At 35.3% G+C, this 21,618-nt stretch overlaps 8 non-coding genes across 8 annotated transcripts; 1 reads left to right on the forward strand and 7 right to left on the reverse strand.

The window, feature by feature from the left end:
* Positions 1-137: 137 nt before the first annotated feature.
* Positions 138-210, reverse strand: trnar-ucg (transfer RNA arginine (anticodon UCG)). Its single transcript has one exon. It is a non-coding gene; the product is annotated as a tRNA-Arg (tRNA).
* An 825-nt stretch (positions 211-1,035) lies between these two features.
* On the reverse strand, positions 1,036-1,108 carry trnar-ucg (transfer RNA arginine (anticodon UCG)). The gene has a single exon. It is a non-coding gene; the product is annotated as a tRNA-Arg (tRNA).
* Positions 1,109-3,249: 2,141 nt separating this feature from the next.
* On the reverse strand, positions 3,250-3,322 carry trnar-ucg (transfer RNA arginine (anticodon UCG)). Its single transcript has one exon. It is a non-coding gene; the product is annotated as a tRNA-Arg (tRNA).
* Positions 3,323-4,097: 775 nt separating this feature from the next.
* Positions 4,098-4,170, reverse strand: trnar-ucg (transfer RNA arginine (anticodon UCG)). Its single transcript has one exon. It is a non-coding gene; the product is annotated as a tRNA-Arg (tRNA).
* Positions 4,171-4,995: 825 nt separating this feature from the next.
* On the reverse strand, positions 4,996-5,068 carry trnar-ucg (transfer RNA arginine (anticodon UCG)). The gene has a single exon. It is a non-coding gene; the product is annotated as a tRNA-Arg (tRNA).
* Positions 5,069-7,466: 2,398 nt separating this feature from the next.
* trnar-ucg (transfer RNA arginine (anticodon UCG)) lies at positions 7,467-7,539 on the reverse strand. The gene has a single exon. It is a non-coding gene; the product is annotated as a tRNA-Arg (tRNA).
* A 775-nt stretch (positions 7,540-8,314) lies between these two features.
* trnar-ucg (transfer RNA arginine (anticodon UCG)) lies at positions 8,315-8,387 on the reverse strand. Its single transcript has one exon. It is a non-coding gene; the product is annotated as a tRNA-Arg (tRNA).
* Positions 8,388-9,073: 686 nt separating this feature from the next.
* Positions 9,074-9,146, forward strand: trnar-ucg (transfer RNA arginine (anticodon UCG)). The gene has a single exon. It is a non-coding gene; the product is annotated as a tRNA-Arg (tRNA).
* The last annotated feature ends 12,472 nt before the right edge of the window (positions 9,147-21,618 follow it).

Consider the following 21,618-nt stretch of genomic DNA (forward strand, 5'->3'; position numbering starts at 1 on the left):
AACATAATCGTAAGTAAGCAGGTTTTGAAGTAAGAAGAGTACAAGGAGTACTTCATGTTCATGTTCACATTCATGTGGAATTCTCCCAATGAGGTTGAGATAGGCGAATGATTCAACTCATCATTCTTTTAAAACTGCGACCCCGGCAGGACTCGAACCTGCAATCTTCTGATTCGAAGTCAGACGCCTTATCCATTAGGCCACGAGGCCGGTGATTTTAAATGCAGTTTTCAGAATTTTCAGAAAAAGGTGATTTGTATCTATTTGCATCTAGCAAAGTCCCGTTGCTACAATCACAGAATCGTTCTGTAGAGTTGAATCTTTAATGATAAATATATATATTTTTTAAACGTGCTTAAAAATAATATACACCTTGAAGTTCATTTCCATCTTGTTTAGGCTAATAATTAGGTTATATTTTAGTTCTAAATACTTATGCCTATATGAGCTGAATCCTACAACAAACACTCGAAATTGCAATAAAAATATATTACATCTGTTTGTCATCTGATATTTCAATAAAAAAAAAAAAACATTCCAGTGTATATTTGTAAAAGGATTTTGTCAATGCATCACACATTTTTTGTTTGTGCTGCAACGATAACAGCTAGGCCATTTAATAGCAGACACTTGTAACTAATTAGAAACACATTTTAAGCGCAGTGGTTTAAAAGAACTTCAACATAAAACAGAAATGTAAAAAAGTTACAACCATCCCCGATCTTTCCTAATACTGTATCTTAGTGGGCGTGGCTTTAAAGACAGCGTTTTCCAAACTTAACAACAATGCTTAATGCACATTTACATCCCTAGCTGTAGTTTGAGAAACGCGGATCGTATATCGTACTGTTAGCTGTCCATTAACACAGAAATTGCACTACCGGAAGAGGGTGCTACTGTAACGAAGGTGCTCTAATATCGAAGTGATTTTGAAGTGAGGAGAGTACAACGAGTACTTACGTTCAAGAATTCTCCAAATGAGATTGAGTGGGTAGTAGCTATAGGCGAATGATTCAACTCATCCTTTTAAAACTACGACCCCGGCAGGACTCGAACCTGCAATCTTCTGATTCGAAGTCAGACGCCTTATCCATTAGGCCACGAGGCCGGTGATTTTAAATGCAGTTTTCAGAATTTTCAGAAAAAGGTGATTTGTATCTATTTGCATCTAGCAAAGTCCCGTTGCTACAATCACAGAATCGTTCTGTAGAGTTGAATCTTTAATGATAAATATATATATTTTTTAAACGTGCTTAAAAATGATATACACCTTGAAGTTCATTTCCATCTTGTTTAGGCTAATGATTAGGTTATATTTTAGTTCTAAATACTTATGCCTATATGAGCTGAATCCTACAACAAACACTCCAAATTGCAATAAAAATATATTACATCTGTTTGTCATCTGATATTTCAATTAAAAAACCTACCAGTTTATGTTTGTAAAAGGATTACATAAAATGTCAGAGCATCACACATTTTTTGTTTGTGTTGCAAAGGTAACAGCTATGCCATTTAATTGCAGACACTTAACTAGTTGGAAACGCATTTTGAGTGCATTGGTTGAAATGTAAAAAAAAAAAAAAAAAAGTTACAACCATCCCCGATCTCCCATACTAATAGCATCTTAGTGGGCGTGGCTTCAAAGACAGCGTTTTCCTAACTTACAAAAAAAATGCATAATGCAAAATTTACATCCCTAGCTGTAGTTTAAGGTGCACTAATATTGATCACCTCAAGGAAAGGAACTTAACATAATCGACAGTAAGCAGGTTTTGAAGTGAGAAGAGTACAACTAGTAGGGGGAGAGCGGGGCACAACCTAACACTTTGTGAATTTCGCGGTTTATGTAAATCCACTTGGGGTTCAGAGTACAATTTTTTTCAACATTATTTTCACACTTGTCTAGTACAAATATATCGCTTTGTTTCATATTTACAGTGTATACGCTTTTCGTTATTTACCTCAAAAGAAAGGAAGTGAAACGTGACAACATGTAACATCTGAGGGACACGTTGTAACACGACCATATTACAGCTTAAAATGTTATCTGATCGAATGAAAAAAATATACACAACAAACTAAAATATTTTGTCAGTAAAATACATGTGTTAACTTTTTCAAATGAAGTAATGACGTTTTTTTAAAAAATAAATAAAAATGGTCTAATTTTGGAGTTTGACAATGAACATATCGCAACGATGCTTTGAACGGCCCTGATCGCAACACACAGCTGTACAGTAGTTCAAAACAATGTGGACAAATAGATGAAACACATAAAGACATTCAGAAAAACACTCCCGTCCCTCCACACACAGCTCTTGTGATAACTTGTCCATGGCACAACAATCAGACTGAGACGTGATGGCAGATACAAACATACGCAGCAAGCTTTATTGCGCTCTCCTACAACATTAGAGCATACGGGTATAACATTTTTTCTGTGCGTCACGCAGGACCTGTGTTTTAAGTAAAACAATAAACATAAAGATATTACCCACTAAATAAACATTTGGTTGGTTTACTTTTAAGAACAAAAATAATAATTACTTGGAACATCACATTCCAAATTACTACAGCTCTCATAGAACACGACACACATAAACGAGCCAAAATGCTTTACATTTCTTGAAATAATAACATCTGAACATTGAACACTGATTGTCAGCCTTTATTCACCTGTTTCTTGTGGTTTCTTATCAAAATCCTTAGAAGTAAATAGTGTAAATTGCACCGCTTATGTCATAGAATAGCATAGTTTAATAACAGCGGGGCATATTGTAACACAGTGTTACAACGTTCCCCATCTGCGCGACTGGAGTTTAATACAGGTTAGTGTCTTCTGCTGGTTTGTCAAGCATTAATAAACTATCTAAACTGATAAATAACAAATTGGAGATTAAAATAATAGCAGTTTTGTCTAACTTTAAATGAATACTAAAAACTGAAATGAAAAGTTTACTTCAGCCAGAAATGTACTTTTACTACGGTAAAATAAATATGCAGCGATATCTTCAAAATGCTTTTGAATTTTGGTGATCTTTTTGCTCTGCATAGTGTTGCTATGGCAACTAGTAAATAGTAAATTTGGTTAGCTATTTTGCTAGCGTGTGTGGAAATATTTGAACCACGTGTGTTACAATTAACCCCGCGTTTGGTTGTGCCCCGCTCACTCTACTTCATGTTCATGTGGAATTCTCCCAATGAGGTTGAGATAGACAAATGATTCAACTCAACCTTTTAAAACTGCGACCCCGGCAGGACTCGAACCTGCAATCTTCTGATCCGAAGTCAGACGCCTTATCCATTAGGCCACGAGGCCGATTACTGTAGAATAAGTAGCATTTCCACAAAATTGCCATCTAGTATCTTGTATCTAGCAAAGTCCATTGCCACAGTCACCGAATCGTTCTATAGAGAGGAATCTTTTTAAACCGAGATGAACGATTCGTTCAAAAACCAATCAGGGATGAGCTTAGTTCACCATTATTCATCTTGGTTCAAAGTTTTTAAACACATGAGCGTTTGGAGTGTACGGAAAATTGTACTGACGAGGTAATGAATGATAAATATGTATATTTTTAAACGTGCATAAAAATAATATACACTTTGAAGTTCATTTCCATCTTGTTTAGGCTAATAATTAGGTTATATTTTAGTTCTAAATACTTATGCCTATATGAGCTGAATCCTACAACAAACACTCGAAATTGCAATAAAAATATATTACATATGTTTGTCATGGGATATTTCAAGAAAAAATCATTCCAGTGTGTATTTGTAAAAAGATTATGTCAAGGCATCACACATTTTCTGTTTGTGTTGCAAAGGTAACAGCTACGCCATTTAACCATCCCAGATCTCCCCTACTAATACTGTATCTTAGTCGGCGTGGCTTTAAAGACAGCATTTTCCAAACTCAAGGTGCGCTAATATTGATTAGCGCAAGGAAAGGAATTTAACATAATCGTAAGTAAGCAGGTTTTGAAGTAAGAAGAGTACAAGGAGTACTTCATTTTCATGTTCACATTCATGTGGAATTCTCCCAATGAGGTTGAGATAGGCGAATGATTCAACTCATCATTCTTTTAAAACTGCGACCCCGGCAGGACTCGAACCTGCAATCTTCTGATTCGAAGTCAGACGCCTTATCCATTAGGCCACGAGGCCGGTGATTTTAAATGCAGTTTTCAGCATGTTCAGAAAAAGGTGATTTGAATCTATTTGCATCTAGCAAAGTCCCGTTGCTACAATCACAGAATCGTTCTGTAGAGTTGAATCTTTAATGATAAATATATATATTTTTTAAACGTGCTTAAAAATAATATACACCTTGAAGTTCATTTCCATCTTGTTTAGGCTAATAATTAGGTTATATTTTAGTTCTAAATACTTATGCCTATATGAGCTGAATCCTACAACAAACACTCGAAATTGCAATAAAAATATATTACATCTGTTTGTCATCTGATATTTCAATAAAAAAAAAAAAACATTCCAGTGTATATTTGTAAAAGGATTTTGTCAATGCATCACACATTTTTTGTTTGTGCTGCAACGATAACAGCTAGGCCATTTAATAGCAGACACTTGTAACTAATTAGAAACACATTTTAAGCGCAGTGGTTTAAAAGAACTTCAACATAAAACAGAAATGTAAAAAAGTTACAACCATCCCCGATCTTTCCTAATACTGTATCTTAGTGGGCGTGGCTTTAAAGACAGCGTTTTCCAAACTTAACAACAATGCTTAATGCACATTTACATCCCTAGCTGTAGTTTGAGAAACGCGGATCGTATATCGTACTGTTAGCTGTCCATTAACACAGAAATTGCACTACCGGAAGAGGGTGCTACTGTAACGAAGGTGCTCTAATATCGAAGTGATTTTGAAGTGAGGAGAGTACAACGAGTACTTACGTTCAAGAATTCTCCAAATGAGATTGAGTGGGTAGTAGCTATAGGCGAATGATTCAACTCATCCTTTTAAAACTACGACCCCGGCAGGACTCGAACCTGCAATCTTCTGATTCGAAGTCAGACGCCTTATCCATTAGGCCACGAGACCAGTGATTCCAAAACGCAGTAGCATTTTCAGAAAAAGGTGATTTGTATCTATTTGTGTCTAGCAAAATCCGTTGCTACAATCACAGAATCGTTCTGTAGAGTCGAATCTTTTTAAACCGAGATGAACGATTCATTCAGAAATCAAACAGGGATGAGCTTCCCAAAAGCTTCATTAGCCAGCTGTGAACTCTATAGATAACCACGTAACCTTAGTTACTTTTGGGAAACGCACCCCAGAGCTGTTCAGAGTCACCGACTTATCTAGAACTCTTTCGAGCCAACTGTTCAACGACCGATAAACACGTGAGCATTTGGAGTGTACGAATTACGAAACTATATTGATTAATGGTAATTAATGATAAATATATATATATGTATTTTTAAACGTGCTTAAAAATAATATGCACTTTGAAGTTCATTTCCATCTTGTTTAGGCTAATGATTAGGTTATATTTAAGTTCTAAATACTTATGCCTATGAGCTGATAATACAACAAACACTCCAAATTGCAATAAAAATATATTACATCTGTTTGTCATCTGATATTTCAATTAAAAAACCTTCCAGTTTATATTTGTAAAAGGATTACATAAAATGTCAGAGCATCACACATTTTTTGTTTGTGTTGCAAAGGTAACAGCTACGCCATTTAGTTGCAGATACTTAACTAGTTGGAAACACATTTTGAGTGCATTGGTTGAAATGTAAAAAAAAAAAAAAAAAAAAAAGTTACAACCATCCCTGATCTCCCATACTAACAGCATCTTAGTGGGCGTGGCTTCAAAGACAGCGTTTTCCTAACTCACAAAAAAATGCATAATGCAAAATTTACATCCCTAGCTGTAGTTTAAGGTGCACTAATATTGATCACCTCAAGGAAAGGAACTTAACATAATCGACAGTAAGCAGGTTTTGAAGTGAGAAGAGTACAACTAGTAGGGGGAGAGCGGGGCACAACCTAACACTTTGTGAATTTCGCGGTTTATGTAAATCCACTTGGGGTTCAGAGTACAATTTTTTTCCACATTATTTTCACACTTGTCTAGTACAAATATATCGCTTTGTTTCATATTTACAGTGTATACGCTTTTCGTTATTTACCTCAAAAGAAAGGAAGTGAAACGTGACAACATGCCCCATAGATGGGGCACATTGTAACATCTGAGGGACACGTTGTAACACGACCATATGACAGCTTAAAATGTTATCTGATCGAATGAAAAAAATATACACAACAAACTAAAATATTTTGTCAGTAAAATACATGTGTTAACTTTTTCAAATGAAGTAATGACGTTTTTTAAAAAAATAAAAATGGTCTAATTTTGGAGTTTGACAATGAACATATCGCAACAATGCTTTGAACGGCCCTGATCGCAACACACAGCTGTACAGTAGTTCAAAACAATGTGGACAAATAGATGAAACACATATAGACATTCAGAAAAACACTCCCGTCCCTCCACACACAGCTCTTGTGATAACTTGTCCATGGCACAACAATCAGACTGAGACGTGATGGCAGATACAAACATACGCAGCAAGCTTTATTGCGCTCTCCTACAACATTAGAGCATACGGGTATAAATATTTTTTCTGTGCGTCACGCAGGACCTGTGTTTTAAGTAAAACAATAAACATAAAGATATTACCCACTAAATAAACATTTGGTTGGTTTACTTTTAAGAACAAAAATAATAATTACTTGGAACATCACATTCCAAATTACTACAGCTCTCATAGAACACGACACACATAAACGAGCCAAAATGCTTTACATTTCTTGAAATAATAACATCTGAACATTGAACACTGATTGTCAGCCTTTATTCACCTGTTTCTTGTGGTTTCTTATCAAAATCCTTAGAAGTAAATAGTGTAAATTGCACCGCTTATGTCACAGAATAGCATAGTTTAATAACAGCGGGGCATATTGTAACACAGTGTTACAACGTTCCCCATCTGCGCGACTGGAGTTTAATACAGGTTAGTGTCTTCTGCTGGTTTGTCACGCATTAATAAACTATCTAAACTGATAAATAACAAATTGGAGATTAAAATAATAACTGTTTTGTCTAACTTTAAATGAATACTAAAAACTGAAATGAAAAGTTTACTTCAGCCAGAAATGTACTTTTACTACGGTAAAATAAATATTCAGCGATATCTTCAAAATGCTTTTGAATTTTGGTGATCTTTTTGCTCTGCATAGTGTTGCTATGGCAACTAGTAAATACCGTAAATTTGGTTATGCTAGCGTGTGTGGAAATATTTGAACCACGTGTGTTACAATTAACCCCGCGTTTGGTTGTGCCCCGCTCACTCTACTTCATGTTCATGTGGAATTCTCCCAATGAGGTTGAGATAGACAAATGATTCAACTCAACCTTTTAAAACTGCGACCCCGGCAGGACTCGAACCTGCAATCTTCTGATCCGAAGTCAGACGCCTTATCCATTAGGCCACGAGGCCGATTACTGTAGAAGAAGTAGCATTTCCACAAAATTGCCATCTAGTATCTTGTATCTAGCAAAGTCCATTGCCACAGTCACCGAATCGTTCTATAGAGAGGAATCTTTTTAAACCGAGATGAACGATTCGTTCAAAAACCAATCAGGGATGAGCTTAGTTCACCATTATTCATCTTGGTTCAAAGTTTTTAAACACATGAGCGTTTGGAGTGTACGGAAAATTGTACTGACAAGGTAATGAATGATAAATATGTATATTTTTAAACATGCATAAAAATAATATACACTTTGAAGTTCATTTCCATCTTGTTTAGGCTAATAATTAGGTTATATTTTAGTTCTAAATACTTATGCCTATATGAGCTGAATCCTACAACAAACACTCGAAATTGCAATAAAAATATATTGCATATGTTTGTCATGGGATATTTCAATAAAAAATCATTCCAGTGTATATTTGTAAAAAGATTATGTCAAGGCATCACACATTTTCTGTTTGTGTTGCAAAGGTAACAGCTACGCCATTTAACCATCCCAGATCTCCCCTACTAATACTGTATCTTAGTCGGCGTGGCTTTAAAGACAGCATTTTCCAAACTCAAGGTGCGCTAATATTGATTAGCGCAAGGAAAGGAATTTAACATAATCGTAAGTAAGCAGGTTTTGAAGTAAGAAGAGTACAAGGAGTACTTCATGTTCATGTTCACATTCATGTGGAATTCTCCCAATGAGGTTGAGATAGGCGAATGATTCAACTCATCATTCTTTTAAAACTGCGACCCCGGCAGGACTCGAACCTGCAATCTTCTGATTCGAAGTCAGACGCCTTATCCATTAGGCCACGAGGCCGGTGATAATAAAAAAGGTAACATTTCCACAAAATTGCCATTTGTATCTATTTGTATCTAGCAAAGTCCATTGCTACGATCACATTGAGTCAAATCTTTTTAAACCGAGATGAATGATTCGTTCAAAAACCAATCAGGGATGAGCTTCCAAAAAGCGTCATTAGCCATCTATGATTAAGTTTGCGACCATAGTTTCTTTTGGGAAACCCACTCCAGGGCAGTTGACGAGTCACTGACTCATGAATCTAGAGTCGACTCTCTCGGACGAACTGTTCGACAACCGATAAGCACATGAGCTTTTGAGTGTACAAAGAATTTTATTGACACGGTAATGATAAATATGTTTTTATTAAACCTGAAAACGTGCAGCTAGTTTCCCTCTTTGGGTTACGTTATAGTTAAGTTCTAACTACTTTGTGTTTGAGCTGAATCGTACAACAAACTGAAATAGAACACTTGGATTTGCAGAAAAAATATGTTAGGCCTACATCCGATTGACATCTGATAAATAAATAAAATAAAAATACTACCAGTGTATAGGCATTTTCGAAAAAAAAAATTATAAGATGTCAGAGCAAAGAAAAGTATCGTGTGAGAACGCTGTCTTTGTATCTCTTTAGAAGCAGTCTTAAGAACAAGGCCATGCTCTTTCACTGTAACTGATTAGCATTCTTTTTTGTTGTCAGAGACCTCGTGGCCTAATGGATATGGCGTCTGACTTCGGATCAGAAGATTGCAGGTTCGAGTCCTGCCGGGGTCGGACTTTTATAAAGTTATCTGCAGCAACACAAGTCACGGTAAGTGATGCCTACATAAAGCTGTGGTTATCGAACGTATTAAACGAATCTCTTGCATTGCAGCAGTACTTGTTTACAAATCTCACTGGATAAAAGCTATTCTAAATGAGCAGATGTAAATGCCATTAGTGCGTTGTATTACTAGAAATGAGAATCGTGTGCACAACCGCCTCCAGCATATCTGCATTGTCTGTTAGTCACGCAGAGTTCTGTTCTCTGCATTTCTGTAATCTGTCTAAGTCTGACAGTAGCATTTTAACAGAGCCTGAGTTTTATTATTAGCAATATACAGCAGTCTCCTTTTACTAGAGTTTGCTTTGAGACAAATCATTTATTAACTACATGAATGTGACCTAGAAAAATCTGTGAAAAATCTTGTAATTGAATGCACATTGCAAAACTATAGATTGCTATCTGTAGGAACAGATTGAATGATATTATATACAAGACCTTGAATGTAAAATAAAGCAGCTGTCATTTTTTTTTATATATGATTTATTTATTAGATTTTCTCAATACAAATAAAAAATACATTTTCAAAAAAATAAGAAATAAAAAAAATATATATATATATAATAATAATAATAAAAAATAAATAAAAATAAAAATACAAAAACAGGCAAAAAACAAAAAACAACAAAAAAAAACAAAACAAATAATGACAGTGATAAAAACACGTACTAACCCTCACTCAAATGACAATGTCCAATATTATACACAAAAACTGTATGTAACAATACGAACATAAACTTAAAGTAGACATTAATTAGTCCAGTAAGGTGAGGGGGGTAGGCAGAATAACAAATTAGGAGAAAATAAAAAATAAAAATACATAAATAAAAAGAGAGGGGTGGGAGATAATTTTTACTTGCAGCAAATACTGTGCCTATATGGTGCCTACCTAAGTGAATACTAATATTGTGGTGCAGAATGATTAATCAATCCATCAATCAATCGAGATACCATCTAGCCGCAGAGACTTAACATGCTCCAAAAAGGGTAACCAAATTCTTGAAAATTTAACCATAGACCCACGAAGACTATGTTTAACTCTTTCCAATTTAACAAAAAATAAGGCGTCTTTTATCCACTGAGTGTGGGAGGGGGGGTGGGGACTTTTCCAAAGCATTAAGATACAGCGCCTTGCTAGTAAGGAGAGAAAAGCTACTAACTCAGCAAAATAAAATGGCAAGTCACAATTAGGAGGAAGAACTCCAAACACGCCAATTAATGGAGACGGATGAATATTGATAGATGTGATAGCTGAGAACGAATCAAAGACAGAGTCCCAGAAAAGAGACAGAGCAGGGCAGGTCCAGAACATGTGAGTTAAATTAGCTGGTTCTAAGCAGCTGTCATTTTAACGCATACCTCAGATCTCAGCTGAAGTGGGAGTGGATCATATAAAGATATCACTGTAGGATTTAGGATGTCAGACATTGAGATTTAAATAATCAATAATCCAAATAAAGCCTTGAACCACAATAAAATGTACCATCTGGATTCATAGCATGATTATATTCAAATTCTTTAGTAGGTAATACATCAGCACTGACATTCAGATATGACAAGATTCACTTATGGGAATATAACATTTGCATAATTTCCCCTGGCTGTAGAGTTGCCTCAGTCATCTTAAACGGACAGAGGGTGATGCCAAGCTGCCACTCATTTAGGCCTTTGGGGTGTTTGAGTCTGATGATGCTGGTTTCATAAGTCAGTTTGGTATCTGTGGATCCTTTGCAAAATCTCAGTAAAGTGAAAGACTTAACTAATTAGTGTTAAATGTTGATTAGGTTATCTGTTAAATAAAACACCCATCTACATGATATAAACTACCAGTCGTTTTAAAGATTTAAAAAAGATTTTTAAGTAATTCTGAATACACCACCAGTCAGAAGTTTTTGAACCTTAAGACTTAAAATGTTTTTTAAGAAAGTCTCTTCTGCTAACCAAACCTGCATTTATTTGATCCAAAGTATAGCACAAACAGTAAAAATTAGTATTGAAATGTTTTTACTATTTAAAATAACTTCATACAAAATTTTAAAATGTAATTTATTTCTGTGATCAAAGCTACATTTTCAGCATCATTACTCTAGTCTTCAGTGTCACATGATCCTTCAGAAATCAGGCTAATATGCTGATTTGCTGTTCAAGAAAAATTTATTATCATTATTATTATCCAAATTTAAAACATCGGAGTAATTTTTTTTCAGGATTCTTTGATGAATAGAAATATCCATAGATCAGCATTTATCTGAAATAAAAAAAGCTTTTGTAACATATAACACTATATCATTCTAAGTCTTGGAGTTGGTATAGTTTTTTTTTTTTGTGAAAAAAATTATAGAAAAGTGGTATTTTTATTTGGCAAGGATGCTTTAAATTGATCAAAAGTGATAATTAGAATTGGGGTACTCGGACTTGTACTCGGACTCGAGTACAATTTTTATTGTTTAATTTTTATTGTCACGGACTTGGATGCATTTTGACTCGGACTTGACTCGGACTCAAGCTTTTCGAACTCGGGAATTATAGCCAAGTCCAGCCGAGTCCAGGGACAGTTGATGGAAATTTTACTGACTCGATGCATTATTTCGAAAGTGACATTCAGTATTCACACGTGTTTAAAAGTCTTGCCAGTACTTGAAAGCCAGCTGGTTTCTTTGCATACACACACCCAAAGCGGGCTCACCGAAAGCGCCTCTCAGTCAGCATGTGAATGCTGAATTAAGCATTCTATTGCATGTTATTGCTACACACTTACACGAAAAATAATGTCAAAATGCACCATCTTGGAGAGTATTCATGTAAATACAGTCGGTTTTGTCTTGAGTTAATTTGGACAGTTGGGAGAAATACAGATGTGTCAAAATATATGACCTGTGCGTCCGTTCTTAAAGCGACAGCAGCTTAAACCTGCTGCAGCAGACTGCGTCACAGGCCCGGCTCCAGATATGAGCTGCAGGGTGGGCCGAGGGATATTCAAGGTGGGCCGGGGGTATGATTTTTTTTTGGGGGGGGGGGGGGTAGGTGTAGTACAAGTCATAATACATAACTACATACATTAATTTAATAGAGAGATAAAGCACATTTTTGTTCAAAAAGCACATTAGTGTCTCAAAATATCAAAATTTTGTACACTATAGATGTTCCTAAAATTATCTTAAGTACTAAATAATTTTTTGTATATTAAGTATAAAATTAGTGTTTGAAAACAGAGCAAGTATTATTTAAGTGCATACATTTTTTTCCATTTGGTGTAGTTGGTGTTACACTGTGTTTGGTTCTATGCTGATTACATTACTTGACCACCGCTGCAGCACCTTCACTGTCATTTTGCATTTTTATAGAAATAAAAATAATTTACTGCAGTTGGAAAATGTAACCTACAATTCTAAACTGAACACATCTGACAACAGAGTTACCAAGTCTATATGACATAACTAGCCCAATGGCCAGCCAAGAACAACCCAAAATAGTGCACTGACCATATCCCAACTATCATAACTTATGTCATTTCCATATCTTAAATACACAATTTACAGTTGTGCACATTGATCATATGCACAGCTCAAAGGCTTCCTACCCGTAGCCATCACAAAACCTAACATCCAGCACCGCAACATTTTTAAATACAGGCAATTTATTGAAATTTAATTTCTGCAATATTTCAAACCTTTAAACCAGTGGGGGAAATCAACCCACGGCAACAGTTTAAAAGTAGACCTATTCCGTGGTGAAAAAACGCGGACTTGGCAACCCTGCATCCAACACGAGCTGCTGGAGTTAATGTCATTGCACACATGAGTATGAAATTTTCGCACGTTAAAAAATAAATACGACCTCAGGTTATGTTAATCGAGTTTACACACTGCCTCTGAAACTCAATGTGCAATGACCTTTTGACTGATCACGGGTCGAAAGTAAGGAGAGATGTCTACAAAAAGTCCATGCTAGAGGATTTGCTGCTCAATCTTGTGTTCACTGACAAATATCTATTATAAGATGCGCTGCTCCCTCTACACAGAGTGCGCGTTATCGCAAAATCGAAAGTAAAAGTAAACAGCGTGAGCGCTCATTTAAAAGCGATTTCAATACCCTGCATATTGAAAGTGCGAAAATTATATACAATATTAGAATGTTTGCGGGTGCGGGTGGTAAGAAAAAAATATGGAGCTCAACTGAATATCGTACCAATTTTGTGATTAGCTGTAGTGTGGGGCTCGGGTGGGCCAGGCTTCTGATTGGGTGGGCCAGGCCCACCCTGGCCCCCCCTTGGAGCCGGGCCTGCTGCGTCATATTACATTTATTCCATCTCACAATTCAAATTTTTTTTAAATGTCGTTCTTAAGTTGTATTTCAGACTTTATAACTCAATTTACCTCAACAGTAGTGAGTTTGTCAGTTATGAGGGGAAAAAATGCCAGAAGTGTCGGATATAAACTCAATAATTTTGAGCTGAAAAGGGAAAAGGGAGAATGACTTTTCTTATCAGAATTGTGAGATATAATCTCGGAATCGTGAAATTTTTAAATATAAACTCAAATGTACTTTTTTTACTCTTTTATTCCATGGCTTCCGTAGACTGCTAATTAAAAACTGTCATTAACCCTCAAAGCCTCATTTTCATCCAAGAAAAAAAAAATTAAATGCCATCTACCCTATCTAAGGTCTAACCATTCGTCATATAAAACCCAAAACACAGCCACAGAGATAAGAGGTGCTTTCTCTGCTCCTCTGGTCTCATTCACTAAGCTTCCTACCCACCCAATTGAATTTATACATTTACTATATAACAACAAATAAAGTCAAGTTCTGTCCTGCCCTATAATTTTTCACATTCTAAATGCTATTTCACTCTGAAATATGTCACAATACATAAGCTATAACTTCTGTTACATGACTTTAAGTTTGCTGAGCAGGGCACTAATTATGAGATGGTGTGAAATCAAAAATCAAAATGGCAATATGCAATAGAGGTTTGCTTTTGTTACATTTAAATTGGCATTGCCTTATTCTAGTTGTAAAGGTTAAAACCAGGTTAAGATACTGACAAACAGTAGTGTTTCGTTGGACTCGGACTCGAATCATTTGGACTCGGACTTGAGTCTGACTCGGCCCATTTTGGACTCGGACTCGACTCGGACTCGAATGGTTAAAGACTCGGACTCGACTTGGACTCGACTTAGGTGGACTCGAACCCAACACTAGTGATAATAAAGACATTTATAATGTTACAAAAGATTTCTATATCAGATAAATGCTGTTCTTCTAAACTTTCTATGTACCAGAGAAACCTAAAAAAACTTCTACTCAGCTGTTTTCAACATCACATTAATAAATGATTTCTGAAAGATCATGTAAACTCACAGGAATAAATTACATTTTAAAATATATTTAAATAGAACAGTTATTTAAATAATGAAAATATTTCAAAATGTTAATGTGTTTGCTGTACTTTGGATCAAATAAATGTAGGCTTGGTGAGCAGAAGAGACTTTTTAAAAAAACATTTAAAGTCTTACTGTTCAAAAACTTTTGACTGGTAGTGCATTCAGAATGAATTAAAACAATAGGCAATGTTTTTTTTCACTGGAAAAATGGACTATGGATATTTAGACTGGAATTGGCTAGACTGTGTGGATTATTGTGATGTTTTTATTGGCTGTCATTCTGACGGCACCCATTCATTCACTACAGAGGATTCATTGATGAGCAAGTAATATAATGCTAAATTTCTCCAAATCTGTTTTGATGAAGAAACAAACTCATCAAGCTCTTAAATGGCCTAAGGGAGAGTGTATTGTCAGGAATTTTTGGGTGAGCTATTCCTTTAAAGCCATAAAAGATGATTCTGTGATTGACACAATCTAGAATTAAAAAAAACTGTAGATTTTTGAGACAGACACATAATTGGATCATTAGTTTGTCAAGATATATAGGCCTCAGGAAAAAGCTGACACAAAACAGGAGGAGCGCCAATCCAGTGCTGCCAAATGACAATCTGCCAGAAAGAGATTGTCTGTATTATATTGGGACCGTATTATTAATCTATCTACAGTGATATGAGGTAGTGCATAAAATTAAAGAGTGAATGCAAAATGATTCAGCCTCAAGGAGAAATACAATACAACAATGCCATTTTTATGATTTAGGATGAACTAGTGTGCATACCAGTTCCACCATTCCACAATCTAGTTTGAAATACCGCTTTCACACCAAGCGAACTAACTGATGACAAACAAACAGCTCTGGAAAGCTGTAGTGTGAAGTGCATATTGATTCCATGTCACCTAGAAACAAGGCCCAGCGGTTTCAGGCAACGTGATGGAGCAGCGGCTAAGAGAGCCACACAGCAATCATTCAAATCTATAGCAATCTATTGACTCACAAATGCCACCTAATCGATGCCGCCATATGGGAGAAGGCAGAAAGCAAGAACACGAAAGAAAATAAACCATTTAAAAAGGCACCAAGGAGCACAGTCGGTGATTATGCGCACATGGTTTTAACACCTCACGCCATCTATATCATGAATGCATTAAGAAAGACAGATCTAATTATGTGATCTCCTCCTAGTGAGAGTGTCTTTCTCAAGGACTCTGATAATCCTTAGGGAGATGATATTGGAGTGAAAGCGGTTATTAGTGTTATCACAGTAGATTTTGGAGGTGATTATAAACTAGAACTGGACATAAAATTGCAGAAAGGCCGATGTCGGTAAACTTTCAATTAACCTGTGAAATTGCTTTGGCCGTTTAATGTTCCAATATTTACTGACCTATGACAACAAATCCAACAGTAGTAGTTGGGTAATCACACCTTCAAAGAGGCTGCACGTGATTTGATTTGGTTTCAGCGGTGCGCTATTATAACAAATCATTTTCAACAACTGGAAATGTTGCATAGGTTGCAAACCTTGTGTGCTTTGATGTCTAATGGTCCATACTGAGTACTCATTATATCACCCTGACCAGCAAAATGCATTAAAATTCGTGAGCGCATATAAGGGTTTAAACAGCAGGGCCAATTGCTTTCATTAATCTATGCGGGCTGTCAAATTATGGATTATAGTACATGATACCTTTGTTAATGGCTCAGTCATTTGAGGTAACGCATGATGTAATACATCGTATGCATATGAGGTGAGAAGATTTCTACTTTTGGCAGCTACTTTAATCTGATTTCTTTTCAACAACTCACTTTCTCCCTTATTTAGCCTTATTTACATGGGAAATATTTGTGCATCTTTACAAATGTGCTTATTTAAAAATCCTTTGGGTGTGTGGGAGGATATAAGGAGTTAGTTTGAATTAAATACAGCTTTTTACGGGTAACCGTATTGCAAATTCAAGTCAAGTTTTACTCTTTCGTGCATCTGCAATTAGGAGTAGGAGTGCATGTATTAGCATTTTCAGGAAATGTTGGTTGTGTTGAAGACATGCCAGCATGTCTTACTTGCCACAGTAATTTCTACTAAACTTTATTTGTTTAGTGAGTTCCAACTAGAGGTATATTCAAAGTGGTTGCATTAAGTATAATAAATTTATGACTAAATTGTACTAATTGGTTTCCCATTGTGCACTTAATATATCACTAATTAATATATTATTATTAATTTTTTTATCTGTTATTTTTTGTCAACCTCCACTAGTAAAAAATAAATATACTAAAATGTATTTAAAATACATTTATTTCATGCTAAGTATATTACAGATACATTTACATGTTATGTACTTAATAAAATTCACTGCAATTGTACTTTTAGTGTACTAAACTGGTATATTTAAATTGGAACAGCTAAATTTGTACTTAATGCACTTTAATTGTGCCGAAGTAGTGCTGAAGTCCAACTAAAGATATACTTAAGTATATTTTATTGTGCTAAAGTGGAACTAATTGAAGTATACTTTAGGTACACTTTAAATATTTCGCATTTAAAGACCAATATTATTTAAAGATCATACAATCCTCATCGATAGTGACATTAAAATATATTTTAGGCTTAATATTAATATTAAGAAATGTGCATTGTGCACTAGTAGTACTTCAAATAAAGTTTAATTACAAAATTTTCATCATTTTTATACCATTTTATAGTCTCAAGCGATAAATGCATTTTAAATCTATTACTTTTTACTAGGGTCAATTGCTTTTACTTGCCACCAATCTTTGTGGAATATGTTGGTAGATGATTATTTTAATTTGCTAAATTAATTTTTTGTTGTTGTTGTTTATCTTTAAATAATATTGTTTTTGTCCGTGGCTTGAGACTCACAACATCCCGGGTTTCCATCCTAGGTTGCGAATTTAACATATGCGAAAAATTTGAGTATCGCATAAAACATTTGCGAATGAGCACTTTTTCCATTCAACGGGTCAAAAAGAACAAAATCATCACTTCCTGATAAACTGGCACTAAATATCACTTACAAAAGTAGGAGAATCCACTAAATATTATAATTTTTATGTATAATAAATAACTTGCGCCTCAGAGAGAGCAGACGAAACGTATACAAAAATACTTTGACGACAGACTTTGCTCAGGCATTTCAGAATGACCATAACATTTCAGATGCTGTGCAACAAGATCGGTCTGTGATTAGTCAGGTTATGCTGTACCTCGTAGCGCAAAGTCACATGACTTTTTTGATGTGCATAAAGGAATTTATTCAGCAAACATGTTTCCAACTCCCAACTTCTTCTTATCAACCCTCAGTCAAAAACCACCTCAACTGAGCTTAAAAACTTTTTTGTGAATTAGGGGATTTTCATTCAAAGTGGCGTTTCTTAATTGAAATTAAGCCTAATGAAAGCATGTCAATTTCGCAGAAACTCCCATATATCACAAAAAAAGCTTTTCTGCTTGCATAAGGTGGTTTTTCAGGTTTTTCAGTTTCTCATTTACAGGTCACCTTGCATACTCAAAAGTCACTACAACCTCAAAAAACACATCATATGTAGCCACTTAAACAAGTATTGACTACACAATGCTTGAATAAGAGGCTTTCCTTGCCATTAAAGCTTGGATAGCCTCTTATTTACAATGCACAAGTGTGCGGAGCTGATCACTGCCACTCTAGTCAATGCTTGTGTTTATACCAGGCGTGCCACGGCTCGTTTCAGTTTAGAAGCGGCTCTCCGCATTGCTTCTGTAAAGATAGATGTCTACGTCTCCTACAATTAAAATTAATGGCTAGTGTGGTGGCTGCAACATACGTAAACCTACCAACTTCCATCGCCATGACTTGCGAGAGGAAAAATTTCTAAGTCGCATAACGTTGGTTAATGGAAATGCCGTCATCTCGCAACAGTTTTTTATCGACTTTATTGAGTTATTTATGTCATTTATAGAATATCACAAAAGTTTTGCGCAAATCTGTAATGCAAGCACACCTATAGATTAGCTGGGCTTCCATCCAAATGTGAAGTGAATATTTTCAAAGTTCATTAAAAAAAGTAAACAAATGCGAATTAGGTGCGTTTCCATTAAATTGTTCGAGCGGAATGAAAATCAAATTGTTTGAGTGGATATTGGTAACCTATACTAACAGTAAATAAAAAACGGAAAGACACCATCAGCGGAAAACAGCCATTTAGTTAGGTTTAATATTTGCTACGTGATAAGTTATTTGACAAATGCGTTTCCATCTCCTAGTATTCACAGTAACTCTTTTTTGCATCGTCAAAAAAACTTTTTTTTAATAAGGTCATCACTCATTTCCGATGCAATACTTCAAAATGCACATAAAAACAGGGTGATGAAATATAGGTATTTATGCATTTATGTGGAATTTCATCCAAACAGACTTGCATTGCGTCTGAGTTATACAGTTCATGCACTTCCTCAAACCTGCTGTCTTGCTGTTGCATTTACATTCACATTTATATTTAGCACACGCTTTTATCCAAAGCGACTTACATTGGATTCAAAGTATAAGGTTTATCAGTTCATGCATTCCTTGGAAACATGCTGTTGCTAGTACATTGCCCTTGTTTGAACTACAGGAACACTGGCTCATAACTTTGCCTGATAGGACAGACCGCCTTGGAAAACATTCAGGTGTCAGAGCATGAATGCATTGGTTTTTCTAATGGATTGTGTATATTCAGTTAACTGGAGTAAGCTGAAACAGGACAGAGCAGGACAGGTGAACACATTTGTCATTTGTTGTTCAACAAATATTGCTAAGTATAAAAGAAGCAGATATAAGATACACAGTTATATCAACTGAAAAAAATGAATAGTTCACCAACAAATTACAGGCCACAGAAGAGTTTGTGTTTTCATCTGAACAGATTTGGAGAAATTTAGCATTTCATCACTTGCTCACCAATGGATCATCTTCAGTGAATGGGTGCCATCAGAATGAGAGTTAAAAAATGTTGATAAAACATAACAATAATCCATACGATTTTATGAGCTGTTTGGACTCTTTTTCTGACGGCACCCATTCTCTGCAGAGGATCCATTGGTGAGCAATAGATGTTATGCTAAATTTCTTCAAATCTGTTCAGATGAAGACATAAACTCATATGCATCCAAAAAAAGTGTGCATAAACATTTCATATACTTTTTTTGTATAGAGGCATTGAATATGGTAAACTCAGCTAAGCAAAGTCATGCATGATGCAGCCATATGTTTCTGACTAATTATACATTTTGTGTTGCACCACAGTGTTTTTGAACAGTAATGTGAATTCTTGCACGTTAATTGATTGATTACCCTCAGCGGTGTTTCCTGGCTACTATGGCTTATATAACAAACAAGTGCAAAAAGTAATTGCTTCATTTTGGCAGGCCAGTGTGGAGCAACTGCTTTCAAAAATATGTGTCTATTGTGATTCACTCTGATTTAACAAAGCTAATTCCTGCAATTCACTGACACTGTTTCAGCTATTTCACATGCAAGCATTTTAAATTTACCAACATTTTTTTAAAATAGCTTCTGCCATTAACACACTTGTCTTGAAAGGAAGAAAATGAAGGTGTAAATGGCTGGTAGGGTATCAATCAAGAAAGTTGGATGGATGCTATGGAGATAATACCCAGACAATGTCCCAAAAGCATTGTAAAATCTAGTTGTCGCTTTAACAGGGACTTCTTCAAACATTCCTAATCCCTCTATTTCCCCCCAAAGGGATTTTAGTTCAATTTCAGTCTTCCCATTCTCCAAATCCGTGCCAGGTCAGAAAAGGGGCTCGCTCCCCCCGTCTTCTTTAGTGCTGCCCAATAGGTGTAATTATGATGGATGGGGCAGTTTCCAGAAGCTCTTTTTTGCCAAGGGGGTCATACCCATCTTGGTTTTCTTACAAATGTAATGACTTTTCAAAGGAGCGCACTTTCAAAAGTGCATCTGCAGCACAGTGTTTGAGAGCTGACCTAAGACCAGGTATGAAAAAGCAACAAATCAATGACTGTAACTGGTAATGACACCTAATGACACCCTTTGCTTTGTGCTCAAGGAACTATTATTCAGTGACGCATTTTATGTTGGTTTTTCAATGAAGGATATTCAGTGTCACATTTTCCTGAATGGTGAATAATGAGTGTACTTTTACGTCACTACGACACTGAAATATCAAACCAACCATTCATTTCGAATTAGTCCCCAGCATATATGTTTCTTCTTTAGCAGTGTAAGTTTGCTTTAGAAATTAGTTCTAAACATTAGTGAAATTAATTGATTTTTACCATAGAGAACAATGTATGCAAATTCAATTTCAAATTGGGGTCCAGGGACCACAAGGGGGTGCTAAAGGATCTGCTGAAAATTTGAGAAGGAAAAAAAGTGTATTTGTGACCCTGGACTACAAAACCAGTCATAAGGGTCAGTTTAAATTGAGATTTGCATCAGAAAGCTGAATAAATAAGCTTTCCATTGATGTATGGTTTGACAGGACAATATTTGACTGAGATACAACTATTTGAAAATCTGGAATCTGAGGGTGCAAAAAATCTAAATATTGAGAAAATCACCTTTAAAGCTGAACATCTTAGCAATGCATATTACTTACTAATCATAAATTTGTGATATATTTACAAAATATCTTCATCGAACATGATCTTTACTTAATATCCTAAAGATTTATGGCATAAAAGAAAATCTATAATTTTGACTTATACAGTGTGTTTTTAGCTATTTCTACAAACATACCTGAGCTGCTTATGACTGGTTTTGTGGTCCAGGGTCACATTTGATAAGGAAAAAAAGTGTATTTGTGTGGCTGCAGAAGTTAACACATTAAATTAAGATATTTTTTTAATAAAACCTCATTTAAATCAAACTAATTTAACCAAATTAAATGTTAAATTAAAATTTAAAACCTAATTAAAGCACAACACTGAATTTACCAAATGCTATATTACTATTATTACTATATTAAATTATTTAAAATATATAATGTTATGTATTATTAAAAAGATCT

Source organism: Garra rufa, chromosome 3 (assembly GCF_049309525.1).
Source record: "Garra rufa chromosome 3, GarRuf1.0, whole genome shotgun sequence".
Taxonomy (NCBI): domain Eukaryota; kingdom Metazoa; phylum Chordata; class Actinopteri; order Cypriniformes; family Cyprinidae; genus Garra; species Garra rufa.